Raw genomic sequence first — 12,690 nt, forward strand, 5'->3', positions numbered from 1 at the left:
GGCGGCGCCCTTTGATGTAACCTTCACCGACGCTCGCCGGGACTCGAGTGCGAGTTCGGATGGTAGGGAGGAGAGGGGCTCCTCTCCTCTCGGGAGGTGGAGTGGTGGTGGAGTGGCGAACTGGTGGCGAAGGCGTTGAGCAAGAGGGTGTCCGGGCCATTTTGTACCTCGCCGCGCGGTGCACGGTGCACCGCGTCCGTGGCGTGGAGAAGGGCGTGCGGCGGCAGCTCATTGGGCGAGCTGGGCGGCGGGATACGTGTCTGATACACGGTGCCACGCCGTGGACACACGCGCTCGTCGTCTGCAGCGAGAGAGAGGACGAGACAGCACGGCGACGACGCGATCTGTCACGTGTTCGACAGAATGACGGGACTGGGCGTCGGTGTTGGCGTGCACGGGGGAGGGAAAAGGCTGGCGGGCGCTTGTTTCTGATGGCGCGGGAGCACGATTGTGTGCTCGCCTCGTCGTCCAGATCCACCGGCGTGCGATAGTGAGGTGGCCACCGTGGCCGTGCCCGTGCAGACGTGCACGGTCACCACAGGTGGTCACCGCGGCGTGTCATCGATGGTAGGAGAGGGTAAGGAGGCCTGGTGGGTTCTGGAGGAAAAGGAAAGGTGCAATGGAGCATCGACAGCTCGCTGTCCTCATGCGCACGCTCAGCAGAAGGAAATAGAGGGGAGTTGTCTCCATTCGGTTTGTCCAAATGAGGGAAATGATGGGTGAGCTCTAGGCTGTGAAGAGGGGACAGGAGGGAGGCTAGGGAGGGTAGGGGACTGCAGGAAGGGGTGTTGCAGTCGTGCATGCTCCAGGTCTTGGCTGCACTAGGTTGGCAAGCTCACATGTGAGGCCAAGACAACAACTAGCCTCGGCCACATCCTCTCCCTAATTTCTCTCTTAACCACATGGTGCCAAAATGCATGCACGCACATGTGATCGTGTGTGGAGAGTGAGAGAGAGGAGGGAGGTGAGATGGGGCCGAAATTTCTGTCCACTTGCTGGTGGTTTCGGAGGGTGGAGAGACAAAGAGAGATAGAGAGAGAGAAATGGAGAGGAGTGGTGCCAGGTAGTGTGGTATGGCATGGCCGGCTTCCCTCTAGGCCATGCAATGAAGAAACAAATGATAGAATCCAAGCAAGAGCTGCATGCCAGCCATGTACTAGTATTGGTGATGGTCACCAAGATGGTGGCTTGATGGTGTTTAGATATTATTTAGGAGGTAGGGATGAAAAGAGTGATAGTGTCAAGTTGGTGATGACGGCATCTCAAGTTTTTAGAAAGGACATGTTGAGAAAAACAAAAGGCACTTAAGAGTGAACATGGTGAGGAGAGTGAAGGAAAATGAGAGGGAAGATATTTTGGGGAAGAATTAAGAGGGAGAAGAAAGATTGGTTAAGGCATGGTCTATGTGACCATTTCTCAACCTATGCCAATTTTCAGATTTTTGGCAAGGCCACTCACAAGTGATAAAGGTTAAGTCAAGGATGAAAATGGGATGAGTTCATTAGCACACGGCTAGAGAAATTTTATAATCAAATTTGGTTGAGAATTGAGAGAGAAAAGTCACACACAAAAGTGACTAGAAGCTGATCTTTGGAAGATCCATCTAAGCATTAGAGGCTTAAGTCCTAGGGTTTAGTGAGAAAGGGAAATGTGATCACTCAAGTAAATAGAGAGAGGTGAAATGCTCCAAGGGTTTGTGTCATGGTTAATTTAATTCAAACCAGAGTAAAGAGGTTCACATGTAGAAAGGGTTTTAGGGTTTTTAGTGATTGGCACACAATGTAAGTTTCACAAATAACAACCACACACATCCTAAAATTAATGCAAGATCAAATATATGCATGCAACCTTTTAAGCTATAAAAAGTTTTTGTTGGCCCAAAAATTTGTATTCCAAAATTTTATTCAAAGCACAAAAGTTGGGTTGTTACAAACCTTCCCCCCTTAAAATGAATCTCGTCCTCGAGATTCGGTGGCTAAGAACTGAAGAGTGCGGGGAAATCCTTCCGATGTTGATCTTCTCGTTCCCAAGTGGCTTCCTCCTCGGAGTGATTAGTCCACTGAACCTTACAAAATTTAATCTTCCTGCTTCGGGTGAGACGAACAGCTTCTTCCAGAATCCGAAGGGGTACTTCTCGATAAGTTAAGTCAGTGTTGAGGTCAAGGGTGCGATAATCGATGTTCTTGAATGTCTCAGGCTTGTCGGGCACTTGAAGGCATCGTCGAAGAAGAGAGATATGGAACACATCATGGAAATCCGCTAATTCAGCGGGCAGTTCCAATTGATAGGATACTTCACCTCGACGAGCGAGAACCTTGAAAGGCCCAATATATCTGGGGGCAAGCTTCCCTTTGACGTGAAATCTCTGCATTCCCTTGAGTGGAGTGACGCGAAGATAGGCATGATCTCCAACCTTGAAGGTCAATTCGCGACGCTTGGAATCAGCATAACTCTTCTGGCGGGATTGAGCGGCTTTGAGGCGATCACGGATCAGTTGAACTTGTTCTTCAGCTTCACGAAGATGGTCAGGTCCAAAAACTTGACTATCTCCGGTCTCGGACCAGTTGAGAGGGGTTCGGCAACGGCGACCATATAGAGCTTCAAAGGGGGCCATCTGTAGACTAGCTTGGTAGCTATTGTTGTAAGAGAATTCCGCGAAGGGTAGACAATCTTCCCATTTTGCTCCATAGGCGAGGACACAAGCACGAAGCATATCTTCAAGAATCTGGTTTACTCTTTCTGTTTGGCCACCGGTCTGTGGGTGATAAGCGGTGCTGAAAGATAGCTTCGTTCCGAGGGCTTCATGCAGGCTCTTCCAGAATTTCGAGGTGAATTGGGTACCTCGATCTGACACTATCCTCTTGGGGACTCCGTGGAGACTAACAATACGGGATATATAAAGATCAGCCAGCCGGGTTCCGGGGAATGTGGTCTTGACTGGGATGAAACGGGCGACCTTAGTGAGTCGATCGACAATAACCCAGATGGAGTCGTGACCACGCTGAGATTTAGGAAGTCCAGTAATGAAATCCATTCCGACTTCTTCCCATTTCCATTCGGGGACTTGGAGGGGTTGGAGCAGTCCAGCTGGTCGCTGATGTTCAGCCTTCACTTTCTGGCATACGTCGCAACGAGCGATGAAAAAGGCTATCTCGCGCTTCATACCGTGCCACCATAATTGTTTCTTCAGGTCTTGATACATCTTCGTTCCTCCGGGGTGGATTGAGTAGGGGGTGTCGTGAGCTTCCTTCATGATGAGTTGCTTCAGGTCTTCAATATTGGGTACACAAAGGCGTCCTTTGTACCACAAAACTCCTTTGGCATCAATCGTGAAGCCAGGAACTTCTTCCCTATCCATTCTACGCTTGATTCCTTCAATACTTCCGTGTCCCACCTGTGCTTCCTTGATTTGATCAAACAAGGTAGGCTGTAGCTCAAGATTCGCCAGGAAACCATGGCTAACCAACTCGAGGCCAAACTCCTCAAGTTCTTCATACAGCTTGGGTTGAGCAATTTTGATCAGGGCGTTCATCGAACATGGCTCTCGACTAAGGGCATCAGCTACGATATTGGCTTTACCGGGGTGATAATGAATGCCGAGGTCGTAATCCTTGATGAGCTCCATCCATCTGCTCTGCCTCATGTTCAGCTCCCGCTGAGTGAAAATATACTTCAGGCTCTTGTGATCAGTGTAGATCTCGCAGCGATTTCCCACTAGATAGTGGCGCCAGGTCTTCAGGGCGTGAACTACAACAGCAAGTTCTAAGTCATGCGTGGGGTAATTCATCTCGTGTGGTCGAAGTTGTCTTGACAAATAGGCTATCACTTTGCCTTCTTGCATCAGCACACTTCCCAAACCAAGTTTCGATGCATCGCAGTACACATCAAAATCCTTGGTGATATCGGGCATGGTCAAGACGGGGGCTGTGACTAATCTCTTCTTGAGTTCCTGAAAACTGGCCTCACATTTGTCGGTCCATTCAAACTTCTTATCCTTCTTCAAAAGCTGCGTTAAGGGTCTCGCAATGCTGGAGAATCCCTCAACGAACTTGCGATAATAACCCGCCAATCCTAAAATGGCGCGGACTTCGGTCTGGTTGGTAGGGGCTTTCTTCTCCATGATGGACTGAATTTTGGATGGGTCGACAGATACTCCTCCGGCAGATATGACATGACCAAGAAATCCTACCTCTTTCAGCCAAAATTCACATTTACTAAACTTGGCGTAAAGCTGATGGTCTCGGAGAGTTCCCAAAACTATCCGCAGATGTTCAGCATGCTCTTTTTCATTCTTGGAGTAGATCAGAATATCGTCGATGAACACCACGACGAACTTGTCGAGGTACTTCATGAACACCTTGTTCATGAGATTCATGAAATAGGCAGGGGCATTCGTCAGTCCGAAGGACATCACGGTATATTCAAAAAGTCCATACCGGGTGGTGAAGGCAGTCTTGGGAATGTCTGACTCTCGAACCTTGAGTTGATGATAACCAGTTCGGAGATCTATCTTAGAGAAAACTCGGGCGCCATTCATCTGGTCGAACAAATCTTCAATCTTTGGGAGGGGGTATTTGTTCTTGATGGTGACATCATTCAGTTTCCGGTAATCCACACACAGGCGGATAGTACCGTCCCGCTTATCCACAAAGATAACGGGAGATCCCCAGGGTGATGCGCTTGGGCGAATCAACCCTTTCCTCAACATGTCGTCCAACTGCTTCTTCAACTCAACTAATTCTTGGGGGTTCATCCGGTAAGGCCGCTGAGCGATGGGGGAAGTTCCGGGGACTAACTCAATAATAAACTCGATATCCCGATCAGGGGGCATACCGGGCAGCTCATCGGGGAAAACCTCAGGGTACTCACAAGCTATGGGTACTTCATGCAGGGCTGGACTGGCGACACTCTTCTTGCATAAGGCCTTCGATGATGGCATGGTCGCCACATGCTCAACTACTTCACCATCCTCAGCAGTTAGGGTTATGGCTCGGCGAACACAATCTATGTGACCCTTATACTTCACCATCCAATTCATCCCGAGGATAACTTCTAAGCCTTGCTCTCCTAATACGATCAAATCCGCGTGAAAACGCTTTCCCTGAATATCTATGGGAACATCCTTGCAGGATAAATCTGTTTTTGTGGAGGCTCCCGGGATTTGGACTATCATAGGCCGTTGCATGATGGTAGGTCTCAAACCACTCTTTCTAGCGAACGGCTTAGTGACAAACGAGTGCGATGCTCCGGAATCAAACAAGACAGTGGAGGGTACCGAGTTGACAGGGAACGTACCCAGAACGATATCCGGAGCTTCCTGGGCTTCTTCAGCATTGACATGGTTCAGGTGACCTCTGGATGGTCCAGCTGACTTCTTCTTGTTCTGGTTCCTTCCGGCAGCAGTGCGAGCTTGTCCCTGATCTGGCTGGGGCGCATTGGGGCGCTGCTCAGTGGTCGCCTTGTTAGGGCACATCTTGGAGAAATGCCCGGTTTGTCCGCAGGTGAAACATCCATTGGAGGGAAGGCGGACAGTGTTGTTCTGGCGGTTGTAATTGGGGTTGAAGTTACTTCCTCCAGAACGCTGAGGGTTGTAGTTGCGATTGGGGTTGTTGGGGCGAGGTGCAGGGGGTGGTGCCCTCTGTGATTGGGGCGCCGGCCTTGGTGGAGGGAAACTGCGGGGTCGCTGAGTACTGGAGCTGCCTTGCTGCAGCATCGCCTTGCGCTTGCGGTTCTCAAACGCGTTCTTGCGCTTGCTCTCAACCATGATAGAGGCATCTACCAGCGACTCAAGATCTGGGTATGGAACAGCCACCAAGATACTCCGCATCTCGTCATGCAGACCATTCAGAAAACGGTCCTTCTTCTTCTCTTCAGTGTCGGTGTCTTCTGGAGCATACCTGGACAGAGTGGTGAACTTGTCCATGTATTCCACCACAGACATGCTTCCTTGCCTCAGATTCATGAACTTGTCCTTCATGAGCTTGATCAGTCCAGAGGGAATGTGGGTCTTGCGGAACTTGGCCTTGAATTCTTCCCAGTTGATGACGTGTCCTTCAGCTTGAATAGCCTTGACATTTTCCCACCAAGCACGTGCAGGACCAGAAAGGTAATGAGTGGCAAACAACACCTTCTCATCATTGCCGACTCCGGCGACCTCCAAGTTGTTCTCTATGGTGCGAAGCCAATCATCGGCGTCGAGGGGTTCAGTGCACTTGGTGAAAACAGGAGGGTTGGTGCTTTGGAAATCTTTCAGTTTAGAGCGAGGGTCTCCATTTTCATTCCCTCCATTATTGTTGTTGGCGTTTTTGGTAGCAATCTGAGCGAGGTGTTGAAGGGTAGCAAGGTTAGCTTGGCGCTCCGCACGGGCTGCCTCACGATCTTCCATCATAAGGCGCAGAAGTTGCGCCATGGTTGGGTCCGGAGGTGGAGGGGGGTTTTGGTCTGACCCGCTGGCGTTTCCACTACGGGTTTCAACCATCCTGGAGAGCTGTGGATTCAGATATTAATGGAAAAACAAGGAGATGGGCAGCCACTTAAAAGGGGAGGGCTTGTTAAAAAAAAATGCATAATTTTGAAAACGGAAACACGCAAAAGCAAAGTAGGCAAACGATAGCATAACATAGCCGGGGTGCCAAAGGCACAAAATCGCATCACACACCAATCATATCCAAACAATCAAGCTCACACTTCGGAAACTACAACAACTACATGAATCGCAAATAGGACTGGTTTTCAAGGGACACCTAATATTTGTGGTATCCTATTCGAATCAACTGAGCTTGTCATGTCTTGAATTCCTCGAGTCCGGTGAATCTGAGTTGGGGGAACATCGCCAAATATATGGACTTGGAAGAGGATGAGATAGTAGAATAAGAACTTTCAAAGTCGCTAGAAATCAAAGGGGTGAGAATTGGAAGTTTTTGAAAGTGTAAGAAAGATAGAAGCTAAACTTCTAGTATGTAGGAAAATAATTTTAGTAAATAATTTTACCAAAGTAGTATTTTTCTAACTAACGCCCATGCTAACTAAGGTCTCCTACAGTCAGGATGGCTCTGATACCAGCTCTGTGGGGCCCCGGACTTACCAGTCCAGAACTCCTGTTATGCATACAATTTCACGATCCCAAGATCATTCCATCGTGAATACATAACCGAACTGATACCAGATTACATCATCCATTACAATACCGAAATTAATATTAATACGGAAGTCTTACATCATAGGCCATCAAGGCCGAAGTTCAACAAACAGCAGCGGAATTTATTTGACTTCAAACAGCGGTGGAACCCACGTCAGGCCTTTACCCTACAGGCGGCTGACTGGGAGAGCGTCCTAGTTCGTGTCTTCGGCATCATACTCTTCTTCTTCTTCTTTGTAGCACTCCTCTTCAAAGTCTGGCCAAGTAAATAGCCAGGACAACAATGCCAATGAGTACGTTTGAATGTACTCGCAAACCACCTTAGCGAGAAATAAAGGATATGCAATATGGCACTAGCAAGGAACAGGCACTATACTAGGGCGACAAGGAGCGAGAGGTGGTTCCTCTCGAGAGTATGACATCTACATACCTTTGTTGAAAAACCTTTTGGAAAACAAGTTTGTTTGAGGACTAATAGGTAAGGGTTACCCAATTTCCTTTCCGGCCATCTCGAGTATGACCAAATCAACTTTTCCAACTTTCCACCGTACCTCCCGGTACATTTCCATCGATCCCACTAGCATAATTTTCCCGAAACATTTTTGAGAAAACACTTTTATAAACCAAAACTTTCCTCTAATGCCAGGTACCGCCATTCCCATGTCCATAACCGCGGACACGGCTATTCGAATAGATTTACACTCTGCAGAGGTTGTACACTTTCCCCACAAGATCCGAGTACTCATCGTGTGGGCATCATCCCTGCATAATGACATATGCCACGACAAATACCCGATCGTAGTTTTTCGCCTGCTCGCCTTAGCCTAAGACATGCCGCCTAGAGTTGTACCTCCCAACACCAAAGTCCGAGGGGTCGTTTACCTGAGAGTAGCAAATTCCCCGACCAGCTCGATCCTCCGGAATGCCACGACCAACTGTGGGGCATTATTCAATGGGAGCTCATAGGTTGTACCCCTGCCATCGATACGCAATGGAAAGGCGTTCCCGGTTCGTCGAGAAGGCCACGGTCGATAGGTGTCCATGATCGGACTACCCCTTACATTTGCAGGACCCAAACTAAGGCGAGACAAACTACTACGCTACGCCCCGTCCCACTAAAGGGTAATGTGGTTGTACTGGCTAGGTCAGGTTTCGTACTATGGTCACCAAGGTTTTTCGAAAACAACTTTTCATCTCCATTTGCCTCCAGAAATATATTTCATAAACCTTTTTATATTTCATAAAAACCACACTTGGGCAGGGCAACCCCATTCCAAGGTTTTCCAGAAAAACCTTTTTGCTTGAAAGCAATTTTCACAAATATTTTTCCAGGCTTCCCAACCGATAGTCCAATTTCTCTTTGAAAAGAGGCGACAAGGATGATAAGGTGGTAAGCACCATATCACTAATAGAGGTGTGATCAGTAGGCACCAACGAGGGCTGCACCATAAGGGTGGATTAATAAAAACTCCGGGTGGCGCTAACCACCGACATAATAAATAAAAGACATGCACTTTATAAAACATGCAATAATGCAAGAGCAAGATATATAGGATCAGATATGCATCAAGAGGTGGCTTGCCTTGATCAGCAAAGCGTCCCTGGTCTTCCTCTTCAAATCCCCCAAAGTCACCTCCTCCTTCGTTTCTGGCGGCGTTCGAATCTAGCATCGCAAAAATAAAAGAAACACACCACACCAAATCAACAAACCATTCCAGAATAATGCACACAAAAATTTGATAAAATCACAGTATGTAAAGGTTCACCAATGCAAACTACTGGAAGTGGTTTCACTATTTTATGATTTTTAAAATAAAAGATATGATTTTTACAATTCTAGAAATGACTTAGGAACCATTTAAATGGTCTAAATCTTTCTGTATGTCACAAAAATTCATGCAGCATACCTACAGAAAGCTAACGACATTTAGAATACACTTGCACAAGAATCACTTGCAGATTAATTTTTAACTAACCTAAACAAATTAAACAAGACAGTAACCAGAGCACACAAATAGCTAGGCACACCAGTATCAGAGAATCACCAACCAAATCCAAGAACACACCTGGGTATCTAATGTTATTTGTGATCCAACCCCACTGGTTTGACATTTTTCTGATTGGTAAAAGAATTTACAAAAATAAAATACTAAAAAGGTGCCCTGTTTAAGATATAAATTCACCAGGCCTAATCTACAACCCTAAAAATTATTTCCTTTTGCACATAAATACCTTAACATTATCTCTACTGGTAGCCCTTGTATTTGCTTCAAGAGCATGTGTAGTTTTTGAATTAAAAATCAGAGAAGAGCTCTCTGGACAAATTGTAATTTGCTAACCAAACAAAATATAGGACGATTTTGCCTGTGAGACCAATGCGAAAATAAAGATAATTACATCTACTTCATAACAAAATTGACTTCATGCAGAAAGGTTTTTTAAATGTAACACAATAATTAAAATACACAATCAGATACATTTTAGGTTTCTATTTATCAGAACATAATAACCACACTAAATCACATGCATGTAATTATTTGTGGTAGATATTTCATTCACGAGCACATAGAAATTAGAATTGACGAATTTGAATGATCGAGGAATTTACAACATTTTAAAACCTCCTGAGCTATTTACTGGAGTTTTGAAACAAGAAAAAGGAAAAGAAGAAACGGGCCGGGGTTGTGGCTGCTCGGCCCAGATCGGCAGAGATCTGCCGCTGGGCGGCCCAACTCCGTCCGCGACGCGCGTGAACCACGGTTTTAAAACCAGGGGCGGGCCACGCCACGCCAGCACGCGGGCCCGGCGGTGATCGACATGCAGCCGCCCTATCTAATCGAACGGTTGCATGGTCGTCTTCCTCGACCTGACAGGGACGGCGACGGGAGGAAATGGCGCAGGAAACCCCAACGGGTTCCAGAGCCTCGCGTGCTCACCTCGGGAGGCAGAAACCGTCGGGGGAGGGTGCGTTGGACGCGGTGGAGCCGGCTCTTCCGAACGATGGTGGTGGCGACGAAAACAGCGCGGGTCGAGATGGTTGACGTCGACGGCGCCGGTTTCGCTGCTCGTCACGGCGGCGGCTACAGGGATCCCTGGAAGGTGAGATAGAGCGCGTTAGAGCGAGGGGACAGAGGAGTTTCCAGGGAGCAAGGAGGGGAAGAAAACGGCGGCGCCCTTTGATGTAACCTTCACCGACGCTCGCCGGGACTCGAGTGCGAGTTCGGATGGTAGGGAGGAGAGGGGCTCCTCTCCTCTCGGGAGGTGGAGTGGTGGTGGAGTGGCGAACTGGTGGCGAAGGCATTGAGCAAGAGGGTGTCCGGGCCATTTTGTACCTCGCCGCGCGGTGCACGGTGCACCGCGTCCGTGGCGTGGAGAAGGGCGTGCGGCGGCAGCTCATTGGGCGAGCTGGGCGGCGGGATACGTGTCTGATACACGGTGCCACGCCGTGGACACACGCGCTCGTCGTCTGCAGCGAGAGAGAGGACGAGACAGCACGGCGACGACGCGATCTGTCACGTGTTCGACAGAATGACGGGACTGGGCGTCGGTGCTGGCGTGCACGGGGGAGGGAAAAGGCTGGCGGGCGCTTGTTTCTGATGGCGCGGGAGCACGCTTCTGTGCTCCCCTCGTCGTCCAGATCCACCGGCGTGCGATAGTGAGGTGGCCACCGTGGCCGTGCCCGTGCAGACGTGCACGGTCACCACAGGTGGTCACCGCGGCGTGTCATCGATGGTAGGAGAGGGTAAGGAGGCCTGGTGGGTTCTGGAGGAAAAGGAAGGTGCAATGGAGCATCGACAGCTCGCTGTCCTCATGCGCACGCTCAGCAGAAGGAAATAGAGGGGAGTTGTCTCCATTCGGTTTGTCCAAATGAGGGAAATGATGGGTGAGCTCTAGGCTGTGAAGAGGGGACAGGAGGGAGGCTAGGGAGGGTAGGGGACTGCAGGAAGGGGTGTTGCAGTCGTGCATGCTCCAGGTCTTGGCTGCACTAGGTTGGCAAGCTCACATGTGAGGCCAAGACAACAACTAGCCCCGGCCACATCCTCTCCCTAATTTCTCTCTTAACCACATGGTGCCAAAATGCATGCACGCACATGTGATCGTGTGTGGAGAGTGAGAGAGAGGAGGGAGGTGAGATGGGGCCGAAATTTCTGTCCACTTGCTGGTGGTTTCGGAGGGTGGAGAGACAAAGAGAGATAGAGAGAGAGAAATGGAGAGGAGTGGTGCCAGGTAGTGTGGTATGGCATGGCCGGCTTCCCTCTAGGCCATGCAATGAAGAAACAAATGATAGAATCCAAGCAAGAGCTGCATGCCAGCCATGTACTAGTATTGGTGATGGTCACCAAGATGGTGGCTTGATGGTGTTTAGATATTATTTAGGAGGTAGGGATGAAAAGAGTGATAGTGTCAAGTTGGTGATGACGGCATCTCAAGTTTTTAGAAAGGACATGTTGAGAAAAACAAAAGGCACTTAAGAGTGAACATGGTGAGGAGAGTGAAGGAAAATGAGAGGGAAGATATTTTGGGGAAGAATTAAGAGGGAGAAGAAAGATTGGTTAAGGCATGGTCTATGTGACCATTTCTCAACCTATGCCAATTTTCAGATTTTTGGCAAGGCCACTCACAAGTGATAAAGGTTAAGTCAAAGATGAAAATGGGATGAGTTCATTAGCACACGTCTAGAGAAATTTTATAATCAAGTTTGGTTGAGAATTGAGAGAGAAAAGTCACAAACAAAAGTGACTAGAAGCTGATCTTTGGAAGATCCATCTAAGCATTAGAGGCTTAAGTCCTAGGGTTTAGTGAGAAAGGGAAATGTGATCACTCAAGTAAATAGAGAGAGGTGAAATGCTCCAAGGGTTTGTGTCATGGTTAATTTAATTCAAACCAGAGTAAAGAGGTTCACATGTAGAAAGGGTTTTAGGGTTTTTAGTGATTGGCACACAATGTAAGTTTCACAAATAACAACCACACACATCCTACAATTAATGCAAGATCAACTATATGCATGCAACCTTTTAAGCTATAAAAAGTTTTTGTTGGCCCAAAAATTTGTATTCCAAAATTTTATTCAAAGCACAAAAGTTGGGTTGTTACATTAACCGTATAGTGTGGAAGATGATGTTTGTTTGCGAAGAACAGTAAAGAACAAGTATTGCAGTAGATTGTATTTCAGATGTAAACAATGGACCGGGGTCCACGGTTCACTAGTGGTGTCTCTCCCATAAGATAAATAGCATGTTGGGTGAACGAATTACAGTTGGGCAATTGACAAATAAAGAAGGCATAACAATGCACATACATATATCATGATGAGTACTATGAGATTTAATCAGGGCATTACGACAAAGTACATAGACCGCTATCCAGCATGCATCTATGCCTAAAAAGTCCACTTTCAGGTTATCATCCGAACCCTTCCGGTATTAAGTTGCAAGCAACAGACAATTGCATTAAGTATGGTGCGTAATGTAATCAACACAAATATCCTTAGACAAAGCATCGATGTTTTATCCCTAGTGGCAACAAGCACATCCACAACCTTAGAACTTTCT

The sequence above is a fragment of the Lolium rigidum genome, chromosome 7 (genome assembly GCF_022539505.1).
Source record: "Lolium rigidum isolate FL_2022 chromosome 7, APGP_CSIRO_Lrig_0.1, whole genome shotgun sequence".
Classification (NCBI taxonomy): domain Eukaryota; kingdom Viridiplantae; phylum Streptophyta; class Magnoliopsida; order Poales; family Poaceae; genus Lolium; species Lolium rigidum.